Source organism: Neoarius graeffei, chromosome 8 (genome assembly GCF_027579695.1).
Source record: "Neoarius graeffei isolate fNeoGra1 chromosome 8, fNeoGra1.pri, whole genome shotgun sequence".
NCBI lineage: Eukaryota > Metazoa > Chordata > Actinopteri > Siluriformes > Ariidae > Neoarius > Neoarius graeffei.
Window position 1 is genome coordinate 84,654,152 of NC_083576.1, and position 13,876 is coordinate 84,668,027.

Genomic DNA, 13,876 nt, shown 5'->3' on the forward strand with positions numbered 1-13,876 from the left:
CTTATATATCGACTGAGCGAGCAAGATCTGTGTGTTAGGGATTTTTTTCTGATGTTTCTCAGTAGCGAGCCTCCTAACTTCCTTCCTCTTTGCCCTGAACATTATTCAAGGTTTTCACTATTTGTAGACTTTTCTGAGAATGTTTCCACGTGTTGAGCTCCTAATCATTTCAACAGATAGACTGAGAGATAGAAATGCATATTTTGGAATCATTAATTTAATGAGCACACATGTAAACAAACAAAACAGATAGCTAATCAGTGGTTTGGCTCATTGTTTTGAGAGATAATGATGTTTTTTTAAGAAGTAAATTGGGATTTCAAGCTCTTTTAGGGTGGCACGGTGGTGTAGGGGTTAACACTGGTGCCTCACAGAAAGAAGGTTCTGGATTCGAGCCCAGCACAGAATGGCCCTTGTCAGCCACTTGGTTGGAACCCAGGACCTTCTTGTTGTGAGGTGGCATTGCTAACCACTACACCACCATATAAACAATAATTTGGTTTATGATGATTGTATTTTGATTCATATGTAACCATACACACCTTGATGTAATCACATAAGCAGTAATGTAGTTTATAATGATCATATATTAAAGCTAGACGGCCTTTCGATTTCATAAAATCGGTGAAATTTAGTTCCCTCTGACATTTGGTCATTGTGATATTTGTCTATTTCTGTCATATCTCACAAAATATCAGGCCATTCTATGGCTGGGAAGCTATTTAATTTGAGCGGATTCCCAAGCAAATAATGTGTATGAAATCGCTCGCTTCGCACAGTCAAGCAGACGGAAGAAGTCCGTGTGCGCATACACAGGTTTACCTGAGTCGTCATCGTCTTCTTAATCTTTTAGGTTTTACGGCAGCTGGCATCCAGTGTTGCATTACTACCATCTACAGGTTTACTTTTGAGCGTGCACTGACAGTTCCATCATTCTGTCGCTAAACGAACAGCTGATCACACCGAGGTGCTCGCTGAGCGCCGATATTTATTAGTTTGGTCCTGCGTTTCCTTTCCTTTGTATATAACATAACATCTTTTCTTCTCACTCTCTGTTACTGTAGTCGGTCTTTCACATTTCATTCATACATTCACGTCCACCATTGTTCTCTCCTGTTTCAAATTTGTATCCCACAATGCCTTGCGCGAACGGGGAAAGCCCACCACGTGATGCACGACGGAATATCTTGAATTGGGTCATGGTGAAGCAAGAAAAAAAAAGACAGAGAATTTAGGGCCACGGGGCTCTAAATTCATTAATTATTCTTTTCGGAAAAAAAGTAATACAATTGGAAGTCTGTGATTTGAATTCAGTAGATTTTGGTCCACTAAACAAAAATAATTGCATGTCAGGGAAAATTCTTTTTATGACCTAAACGTGAAAAATCTGAAAGGCCGTCTACCTTTAATTCAAAGGCAAGTATGTTGATTTTCAGTAAAGAGTAAATGACGTTGATTCGATTAAAAGTAATAATAAATTGGTTTATGAATGATCATAGTTACAGTAAAATACAGTAAAGACATTGAGATTGTTGATACTGAAGTTTGTTTTCTGCTAAATCACAGGCCTATTCAAAAAGTGTATTATTCTAACTCCAGCACCTGCAGTGTTATATGTTGTAATGAGTTAGCCAAGACCATGTTGAATCAAGCAGTTGTTCATTATAGAGTGTTTTGCATGATAACGTCATACATTTTATCAATTTTTTTCTGAATCGGGTACTGTTACAAGCTGCAATGTGCATTTCCTTTCCTTTTCTTTTTTTTTAATCCTGTGTTGTGGTAGACTGGCCAACGCCAAGTACTTAAGTCAAAGTACAGATCCCGCTGGTAAAATGCTACTCTGATACAAGTGAAAGTTGTCCGGTCAAATTTTTACTTAAGTACTGAAGTACTTGCTTTTAAAAATACATTTTCTGTCAACACATTGTTGTATTATTGACACAAGGCTTGTAATACCTCATGCCTCTGAAGCAACCGACTGGATTATTTTGTGAATTCACAAAATGAACGCATGCTGTGCATCATGGTGGTTTAACATTAAGCTAGCTAGTCAGTGAAGCTCCACCTGACATGCTAGCAAATTCTTTTCAAACTCAGAATCATAGAGTAGAGTGGGGAAAAAGCCCCCGTGGGGTAATACGCCCCCGGCCTGTTTTACCCAAAATAACCACCAGATGGCGCAAAGTTACATTTCTATTGTTGATATGGACTGGCTTGACAACGGGGATATACAAATATCCACTGTGGATCGCATATCAGCAACGCAGGGGAGAGAGATCAAATTTCATGGTAAGTGATATAATTTTCAGATATCAGTAAAACTGTATTTAGATAGCTGCTATTTCGTCAGATATCACAGCTGTGTATGTGGTATGAGTAGACAAGTCAGTACGTTAAAAAAATACATTAGGTATAAAAAGTTGAATCACATTTTGAAAGTAAGACCCTTTTTTGTAAAAGTGTAGTCTGTGGGGTAAAACGCCCCCTTAATGGCGGGGTAAATGGCCCCCAGGGGGCATCGTTTCCTTTTATCATAATTACTGTATTTCATACATTTCTGAATAGCAGATACATAGTTTTTAATAACATCTCGCTTACCTGATTGAGTAAAGCAAGTAATTTGAACTTAATATTAAAAAAATATTAATATTAGCATTATTTATTGATGCACTTGTTCTTTGTTAATTCATGTTCAATCCACACAAAATTATATTGAAATTAAAATGCGAAATATAATAAAATAATGCATCTATTCATTAATTCAGGGATATTTTCTTGTTTCTTTCACATTATAGGTTTAAGTAAACACTTTTGCTATCCAAACAGTTTTTTTTTTGAGTGAGGGGGCCTATTGCCCCACCTCAGGGGGCCTTTTACCCCACTGGGGGGGTAAAAGGCCCCCTTGGCACAATGTTTGTTTTTGTTAAAAAAAAAAATTAAGTATTAACTTTAGGCAAACTTTAGGTGGCATTATTGTTCATGTCACTGTTGTCAAAAACTATGATAAAACTAAACACATGGTTCATTTCAACTTGGAGAAAAACTGAATTTTCCTTAAGGGGGGCTTTTCCCCCACTCTACTCTATTGGGTATTTAACGTTACTAGAAAATAAATATTTCTACATTCTATTTATTTGGCAAGATTTTGCTAAAACATATTTCTGAAAGGACTTCAGATAAGTTAATGTTATTCATGCTAGCGTAACTCTGTTTTTACATGCTAACTAACAGTGTCCAAGTTAACTAGCTATGTGTTAGCGTTAGCCGTGGACAAGGCGATGGTAACTTGGTGGGCAAATCCATAGAAAGTCATTTGACTAACCAGACTGCATAGTTATTGCAACATAATCGCTAGCTCTAAAAGCACAGACAACTTCATTACAAGCTTTCTCTTGGAATAAATGGTTTACATATCTCAATATGCTTCTGCAGGTTGAACAGTGAGTTTTTGTAGGCTGTGATGTGGTTCGTTTTAGGTAAACAAAGCAAACATTTAAAATGAAAGAAATCTTTAATCCTTTCAGAAAAGTGAAACATGGGTTCTAGGTAAAGCCATGGGGGTGTGTATTCCCCAGAAGAACCACCTCCTTCCATTCTGCCATCAACTGATCGAGTCCAAATAATGCTGCTGAGAAATCACTGAAGCTGATTTTATACAGTCTATGGATGTGACGTGACCCTAGTGATTACTGATCGGCTGTCTCAGTGTCACCTGTGAAAAAATCAATCGCGTTTTAGAAATGAAAACAAAAAACATTCACTTTCAAAGCTGCTTCATAGTAATGAGTAATGAGGACCTTGATAGAAATGTAGTGGAGTGAAAAGTATGATATTTGTCTTTCAAATGTAGTGAAGTTAAAGTCATAAATTTCCAAAAAAAAATTTAAGTAAAATACAGATACTCGAAAAGTGTACTTAAGTACAGTACTCAAGTAAATGTATTTCGTTACTGTGCACCTCTGCTTGTGAGATGGGATCATCTGGGATTTTGATTATAATAATGAGACAGAAACTGAAGTGAACGATGTCAATTTAAAAAGAGCAGTGCAAAAATCAGTAATAAAGATGACAGAACCTTTCAATGGGTGTGGGTGATAATATTTCTTGTAAAGTTAGATATAACCTCGCCAACCTATCTATGCCAATCTCCCTTAAAAATACAAGCCCTAGGAAAACTTGACTTCGCCCCTCCCTGGTCTTTTCAATAGCTAGAAACACCCCTGTTCCCGTGTCTACGTGGGTTTCCTCCAGGTGCTCCGGTTTCCCCCACTGTCCAAAAAGACATGCAGTTAGGCTCACTGGCTACTCTAAATTGTCCAATGCTCAAACTTGGAGAGGGATTGGCTCCGCTAAGTTTAAATGCCCAAGACACACTAATGATGGACTGTTAAACTGTCATCAGTGGTGCCCCAACGGCCCTTGCCATCGATGGGATGAAGAAGAAGACACAGATGGTAGGGTCAGAATTTGGTGCCATCAGCATGAATCCATGGACCCAACCTACATTGTGTTACCAGCAGGGCTTTGAACCGGTTCAAGGAACGAAAACGAAAACCGGGAACTTTTTCTATTTCACATGGAACAGAAACGAAACCAGAAACTTTATTATTTTTTATGTTCCGGAACAGAAACGCTTATTAAAAATAATGGTAACCGGTTAATACTGGTTTTTATTTCGTTCCTCAAAGTTTCCGTAGCCTACAAATAAAAAAGTCATTCTTCTCCTGCGCAAGTTTCTATGACCCACTGGGGTTCACTTCCTGTGTGACGTTCGCTGACTGAATGGAGAGAGCGGGAAGGTGGACTACTATCACGTCTCCATTACTGAGTGTCTGAGCAAAGAAGAGCCTGAACAATGCAACCTCCCTATTGGCTGTTTGTAAAAATGTATCAATTGTTGCCCTTCCCACGGGAATCATCGCGGGCTCGAGAGATGAGACCTGACGAGTTAGTTCGTTGGTAGCAGAACAAAATGTCTGGACACAAATCGGGTTTTCAGAAAAGGAAAGAAAATAAACGGAGGGTTGAAAATGCAAAAAAGGAGGCAGAAAATGCAAAACGAGTTTTAAGGTAGGACAAATGGTTACTTTTTAAGGCAGCCCGCCGTGGCTGCAGGCTTTCAGTTGTCATTGAATGGTTACTTTTCTGAGGCAGCCCGCCGTGGCTGCCTGCAGCCTTATTTATTATAGCCCATTTAGTTAAAATGGTTGATATAAAATGTTTATAGTTATAGTTATGTGATGGTTGTCCTGATTTAGACTGGTGTGTTTTGTTTTTTTTTGGGGGGGGGGGGGGGGGGGGGGTTGCGCGATGTTGCACCCGGGTCCAGATTAGGGCAGAACCGGCCCTGGCTACATTTCAGGTGTAGTTTGTTTTATGTATGTACGTACTTGCATAGATGTGTACTTGGTCTTCCAATATGGCGCCTAACAAAATCTCGCGGCGCGGTGACGTCATGCGGTAGCCCTCTATAGGGCCTGACTAGCCTTTGGTAACACACTAAATGAATTATCTTTCATTTTTGGCACTTTTTCTGTTTGTGTAGATGGGAAGACATACTGAGAATCCAAATCGCCAACATTTGAAATAATTGTTTTGAATTATTTCTTGTCTTATTTAATGAAGGTTGTAATAGAATTAGCCTACATTTGGCTTAAGCTGGATGAGACAGAGACATAATTTTATAGCCATTTGTTAAACAGCTGACAGGGAACGTAATTAACCGTTCCGGGAACGAAATTTTTTTGTTCTAACCGGTTCGGGAACGTCTATTTAATGGTGGAACCCAAAACCGGAAACGTTAAAATTCCGTTTCTGTTCGGAACGAACCAATAGGAAAAAAATTCTGGTTCAAAGCCCTGGTTGCCAGTCCAGGCTGGTGGAGGTGGTGTAATGGTGTGGGGAATGTTTTCTTGGCACAATTTGAGGCATTAACACCAATCAATCATGACTTGAATGCCATAGCCTGTTTGAGTATTGTTGCTATGTTACTATGGCTACAATTTACCATCTTCTAATGACTATGTACATCCAGCATGATAATGCGCCATGTCACAAAGCAAAATTCCTTTCATACTGGTTTCATGAACATAATGAGTTCCGTGTTCTTCAGTCGCCTTCCCAGTCATGGATCTGAATCCAGTAGAACACTTTTGGGACGCGGTAAAACGGGAGATTCACAGCATGAAAGTGAATCTGGAAATCTGCAGGAATAGCGTGATGTAGTCATATCCACATGGACCAGAATTTCAAAGGAATATTTTCAACTTCTTGTGGAATCCATGCCATGAAGAAATGAAGATGTTTTCAGAGCAAAGGGAGGTCCTACGCAGAATTAGGACAGTGCTCCTAATAAAGTGTTTGGAGAGTTCGAAAAGTGATGATTTACTGAGGAGTAAAATGCATTAAGCAAAGCATGTGAATGTTATATACATGTTCATTCTCCTACTTTTATTCTCCAGTCTTGTTATACTCATATATACACATCGTCTAACACATCAGCTGTGGTTAGATCTACTCAATCTCTCCTTTATGTTAAAACTGTAAACTTTATTATAGTAGATATATTTTTCAGTGGGTTCCTGGGGAACGTATACAAACTCCTTTGTCTTTTGCACAATTTATTGTGTGATAGATTTTATTTAAAATGGTTTAAATGGACATTTCTGGCCATCAATCTACTCACAACATTCAAAGTTTTCAAAAATCAAAAGCTGCAATCTCATTCAGACACAGACGAATATCATAATTCCAATGAAAGACCGTGCCTATTGATAACGTGTCCAAAAACTAGCATGTATATGATAAAAATGAGTAATAATGTCTCAATTGTCCTCTGAAATGCTCTGACTGGAACCGTCTCATTAATTACAATTATAAAGCAACGACTCGCAGGAAACCATAAGAAATACTGCATAGTGTAAGTATTTATTAGAGGACAGTTAAATGTTACATGTGCATCAAACCACTTCATTTAATTACTGAGTCATTAACTGAACAGACAGTGATACTGAAGACTTAAAAACACCAGGTGGCGCTGTCACACTGAGAATGTGTTAATTGTACAAGTAAGTAATTACAAAGTGCTTCTTTTTTTGTTAAGAACAGAAACAGTGATGATAAAATGTGGTGAGTATATCAGGTTAGTCTTCTGTGTGGAAATCCCGTCTAACGCTGAGATTCAGAGTTTTGCTGATAAAGTGGCTTTGTTTTTAAGATCCAATTTTCGCATGTGAGAGTTGACCCAAGGGGCCTTAGGATCCACGCAGACTTTCCTTTGGCTGTTCTGTTCTTTATTTAGAGTCTGAAAGCTGTGACACAAGAAGAGGGAAACAAGGATGCTGGATTAATACACGATAATATATTGTCAAATACTGTATATATATAATGTATATACGATATGATACTCACACAATGGCGTCTATGGGGCAGTTGCTGTTGTTGATCCGCCAGTAGGTCACAATGTTGTTTAGAGGAACCTTTGCTCTAGTTGTGGTTGAACAGCATTCAGTCTTGTGGTCAAAACCGTGAAGAACTGATAGAAGAAAAACAAAAAACATTGTTTTAGTTCTGGAAAGAGATTATTATTATTATTATTATTATTATTATTATTATTATTATTATTATTATTAATCATCATCATCCTTTTACCTACAAGACAATACAGATATGTTCACACTGGTCTATATGAAGAATAATTCTCACCACTAAACACCCGATGAAGAGAGCAGAGCGACAGGAGAAGCAGCAGCAGAGCCGTCAGGTTCCTCATTCTCAATCAGAACGTCTGATTTCACACAGAGACGGACCGGAGTGAGAGTTCGAGATCCAGGAGAGAGGAGTCGAGTGCTGGATGAGTGAGCTGCTCTCCATCTTATATATCGACTGAGCGAGCAAGATCTGTGCGTTAGGGATTTTTTTCTGATGTTTCTCAGTAGCGAGCCTCCTAACTTCCTTCCTCTTTGCCCTGAACATTATTCAAGGTTTTCACTATTTGTAGACTTTTCTGAGAATGTTTCCACGTGTTGAGCTCCTAATCATTTCAACAGATAGACTGAGAGATAGAAATGCATATTTTGGAATCATTAATTTAATTAGCACACATGTAAACAAACAAAACAGATAGCTAATCAGTGGTTTGGCTCATTGTTTTGAGAGATAATGATGTTATTTTAAGAAGTAAATTGGGATTTCAAGCTCTTTTAGGGTGGCACGGTGGTGTAGGGGTTAACACTGGTGCCTCACAGAAAGAAGGTTCTGGATTAAAGCCCAGCACAGAATGGCCCTCGTCAGCCACTGGGCTTGAACCCAGGACCTTCTTGTTGTGAGGCGACATTGCTAACCACTACACCACCATATAAACAATAATTTGGTTTATGATGATTGTATTTTGATTCATATGTAACCACACACACCTTGATGTAATCACATAAGCAGTAATGTAGTTTATAATGATCATATATTAAAGCTAGACGGCCTTTCGATTTCATAAAATCGGTGAAATTTAGTTCCCTCTGACATTTGGTCATTGTGATATTTGTCTATTTCTGTCATATCTCACAAAATATCAGGCCATTCTATGGCTGGGAAGCTATTTAATTTGAGCGGATTCCCAAGCAAATAATGTGTATGAAATTGCTCGCTTCGCACAGTCAAGAAGACGGAAGAAGTCCGTGTGCGCATACACAGGTTTACCTGAGTCGTCATCGTCTTCTTAATCTTTTAGGTTTTACAGCAGCTGGCATCCAGTGTTGCATTACTGCCATCTACAGGTTTACTTTTGAGCGTGCACTGACAGTTCCATCATTCTGTCGCTAAACGAACAGCTGATCACACCGAGGTGCTCGTTGACCGCTGATATTTATTAGTTTGGTCCTGCATTTCCTTTCCTTTGTATATAACATAACATCTTTTCTTCTCACTCTCTGTTACTGTAGTCGGTCTTTCACATTTCATTCATACATTCACGTCCACCATTGTTCTCTCCTGTTTCAAATTTGTATCCCACAATGCCTTGCGCGAACGGGGAAAGCCCACCACGTGATGCACGACGGAGTATCTTGAATTGGGTCATGGTGAAGCAAGAAAAAAAAAGACAGAGAATTTAGGGCCACGGGGCTCTAAATTCATTAATTGTTCTTTTTGGAAAAAAAGTAATAAAATTGGAAGTCTGTGATTCGAATTCAGTAGATTTTGGTCCACTAAACAAAAATAATTGCATGTCAGGGAAAATTCTTTTTATGACCTAAACGTGAAAAATCTGAAAGGCCGTCTACCTTTAATTCAAAGGCAAGTATGTTGATTTTCAGTAAAGAGTAAATGAAGTTGATTCGATTAAAAGTAATAATAAATTGGTTTATGAATGATCATAGTTACAGTAAAATACAGTAAAGACATTGAGATTGTTGATACTGAAGTTTGTTTTCTGCTAAATCACAGGTCTATTCAAAAAGTGTATTATTCTAACTCCAGCACCTGCAGTGTTATATGTTGTAATGAGTTAGCCAAGACCATGTTGAATCAAGCAGTTGTTCATTATAAAGTGTTTTGCATGATAACGTCATACATTTTATCAATTTTTTTCTGAATCGGGTACTGTTACAAGCTGCAATGTGCATTTCCTTTCCTTTTCTTTTCTTTAATCCTGTGTTGTGGTAGACTGGCCAACGCCAAGAGTGTTGTGCTTGTTTGCACCTGAAGCCTGTATCAGTCTTTAAGCTGATTTGACTCCAGTCATTTTGAATCATGTACTGTACTCTGAATACTGTGTTTTTCATGACGTATAACTTCTTATCAAATGTTTTGATTCTTCCTGAATTGACCATTCATACTGGAAAATTTGGCTCGGTTGATACAAAATATGAGAAGCATGAGATGTATTGCCCAATAGAAAATGTTGAAGTGGTATGACATGACATGTGAACCAATGAAATTATTTGTATACACTTTTTTTTTTGAGACAGTATAAAATGAAAACTTTGTGATTTCAAGTCGGTTCACTCTGCAGACTGAACTCAGCTTTTATTAATTGATTTAATAAAAGTCTAAACTTTTCTGCAACCTCTTTGACTTTGAATCATTTTTGCTTGGGAGAGTTTCCACGACAGTGTGTGTGTGTGTGTGTGTGTGTGAGAGAGAGAAAGAGAGAAAGAAAGAAACTTGGAAGACATTTATCTGATCTTCGGCTTGTGAGCAGAGGTGGACAAAAAACCCAACTTCATTACTTAAGTCAAAGTACAGATCCCGCTGGTCAAATGTTACTCTGATACAAGTGAAAGTTGTCCGGTCAAATTTTTACTTAAGTTAAAGTACTGAAGTACTTGCTTTTAAAAATACTTAAGTATTAAAAGTACATTTTCTGTCAACACATTGTTGTATTATTGACACAAGGCTTGTAATACCTCATGCCTCTGAAGCAACCGACTGGATTATTTTGTGAATTCACAAAATGAACGCATGCTGTGCATCATGGTGGTTTAACATTAAGCTAGCTAGACAGTGAAGCTCCACCTGACATGCTAGCAAATTCTTTTCAAACGCAAAATCATAGAGTAGAGTGGGGGAAAAGCCCCCGTGGGGTAATACGCCCCCGGCCTGTTTTACCCAAAATAACCACCAGATGCCGCAAAGTTACATTTCTATTGTTGATATGGACTGGCTTGACAACGGGGATATACAAATATCCACTGTGGATCGCATATCAGCAACGCAGGGGAGAGAGATCAAATTTCATGGTAAGTGATATAATTTTCAGATATCAGTAAAACTGTATTTAGATAGCTGCTGTTTCGTCAGATATCACAGCTGTGTATGTGGTATGAGTAGACAAGTCAGTACGTTAAAAAAATACATTAGGTATAAAAAGTTGAATCACATTTTGAAAGTAAGACCCTTTTTTGTAAAAGTGTAGTCTGTGGGGTAAAACGCCCCCTTAATGGCGGGGTAAATGGCCCCCAGGGGGCATCGTTTCCTTTTATCATAATTACTGTATTTCATACATTTCTGAATAGCAGATACATAGTTTTTAATAACATCTCGCTTACCTGATTGAGTAAAGCAAGTAATTTGAACTTAATATTAAAAAAAAATTAATATTAGCATTATTTATTGATGCACTTGTTCTTTGTTAATTCATGTTCAATCCACACAAAATTATATTGAAATTAAAATGCGAAATATAATAAAATAATGCATCTATTCATTAATTCAGGGATATTTTCTTGTTTCTTTCACATTATAGGCTTAAGTAAACACTTTTGCTATCCAAACAGTTTTTTTTGAGTGAGGGGGCCTATTGCCCCACCTCAGGGGGCCTTTTACCCCACTTGGGGGGGGGGGGGGGGGGGGGTAAAAGGCCCCCTTGGCACAATGTTTGTTTTTGTTAAAAAAAAAAAAAAATTAAGTATTAACTTTAGGCAAACTTTAGGTGGCATTATTGTTCATGTCACTGTTGTCAAAAACTATGATAAAACTAAACACATGGTTCATTTCAACTTGGAGAAAAACTGAATTTTCCTTAAGGGGGGCTTTTTCCCCCACTCTACTCTATTGGGTATTTAACGTTACTAGAAAATAAATATTTCTACATTCTATTTATTTGGCAAGATTTTGCTAAAACATATTTCTGAAAGAACTTCAGATAAGTTAATGTTATTCATGCTAGCGTAACTCTGTTTTTACATGCTAACTAACAGTGTCCAAGTTAACTAGCTATGTGTTAGCGTTAGCCGTGGACAAGGCGATGGTAACTTGGTGGGCAAATCCATAGAAAGTCATTTGACTAACCAGACTGCATAGCTATTGCAACATAATCGCTAGCTCTAAAAGCACAGACAACTTCATTACAAGCTTTCTCTTGGAATAAATGGTTTACATATCTCAATATGCTTCTGCAGGTTGAACAGCGAGTTTTTGTAGGCTGTGATGTGGTTCGTTTTAGGTAAACAAAGCAAACATTTAAAATGAAAGAAATCTTTAATCCTTTCAGAAAAGTGAAACATGGGTTCTAGGTAAAGCCATGGGGGTGTGTATTCCCCAGAAGAACCACCTCCTTCCATTCTGCCATCAACTGATCGAGTCCAAATAATGCTGCTGAGAAATCACTGAAGCTGATTTTATACAGTCTATGGATGTGACGTGACCCTAGTGGTTACTGATCGGCTGTCTCAGTGTCACCTGTGAAAAAATCAATCGCGTTTTAGAAATGAAAACAAAAAAACATTCACTTTCAAAGCTGCTTCATAGTAATGAGTAATGAGGACCTTGATAGAAATGTAGTGGAGTGAAAAGTATGATATTTGTCTTTCAAATGTAGTGAAGTTAAAGTCATACATTTCCAAAAAAAAATATTTAAGTCAAATACAGATACTCGAAAAGTGTACTTAAGTACAGTACTCAAGTAAATGTATTTCGTTACTGTGCACCTCTGCTTGTGAGATGGGATCATCTGGGATTTTGATTATAATAATGAGACAGAAACTGAAGTGAACGATGTCAATTTAAAAAGAGCAGTGCAAAAATCAGTAATAAAGATGACAGAACCTTTCAATGGGTGTGGGTGATGATATTTCTTGTAAAGTTAGATATAACCTCGCCAACCTATCTATGCCAATCTCCCTTAAAAATACAAGCCCTAGGAAAACTTGACTTCGCCCCTCCCTGGTCTTTTCAATAGCTAGAAACACCCCTGTTCCCGTGTCTACGTGGGTTTCCTCCAGGTGCTCCGGTTTCCCCCACTGTCCAAAAAGACATGCAGTTAGGCTCACTGGCTACTCTAAATTGTCCAATGCTCAAGCTTGGAGAGGGATTGGCGCCGCTAAGTTTAAATGCCCAAGACACACTAATGATGGACTGTTAAACTGTCATCAGTGGTGCCCCAACGGCCCTTGCCATCGATGGGACGAAGAAGAAGACACAGATGGTAGGGTCAGAATTTGGTGCCATCAGCATGAATCCATGGACCCAACCTACATTGTGTTACCAGTCCAGGCTGGTGGAGGTGGTGTAATGGTGTGGGGAATGTTTTCTTGGCACAATCTGAGCCATTAACACCAATCAATCATGACTTGAATGCCATACCCTGTTTGAGTATTGTTGCTATGTTACTATGGCTACAATTTACCATCTTCGAATGACTACGTACATCCAGCATGATAATGCGCCATGTCACAAAGCAAAATTCCTTTCATACTGGTTTCATGAACATAATGAGTTCCGTGTTCTTCAGTCGCCTTCCCAGTCATGGATCTGAATCCAGTAGAACACTTTTGGGACACGGTAAAACGGGAGATTCACAGCATGAAAGTGAATCTGGAAATCTGCAGGAATAGCGTGATGTAGTCATATCCACATGGACCAGAATTTCAAAGGAATATTTCCAACTTCTTGTGGAATCCATGCCATGAAGAAATGAAGATGTTTTCAGAGCAAAGGGAGGTCCTACGCAGAATTAGCACAGTGTTCCTAATAAAGTGTTTGGAGAGTTCGAAAAGTGATGATTTACTGAGGAGTAAAATGCATTAAGCAAAGCATGTGAAATGTTATATACATTTTCATTCTCCTACTTTTATTCTCCAGTCTTGTTATACTCATATATACACCTCGTCTAACACATCAGCTGTGGTTAGATCTACTCAAGCTCTCCTTTATGTTAAAACTGTAAACTTTATTATAGTAGATATATTTTTCAGTGGGTTCCTGGGGAACGTATACAAACTCCTTTGTCTTTTACACAATTTATTGTGTGATAGATTTTATTTAAAATGGTTTAAATGGACATTTCTGGCCATCAATCTACTCACAACATTCAAAGTTTTCAAAAATCAAAAGCTGAAATCTCATTCAGACACCGACGAATATCATAATTCCAATGAAA

General features: G+C 38.1%; 1 pseudogene; it reads right to left on the reverse strand.

The window, feature by feature from the left end:
- Positions 1-6,932: 6,932 nt before the first annotated feature.
- Positions 6,933-7,875, reverse strand: LOC132890270 (C-C motif chemokine 8-like; annotated as a pseudogene).
- Between the last annotated feature and the right edge of the window lie 6,001 nt (positions 7,876-13,876).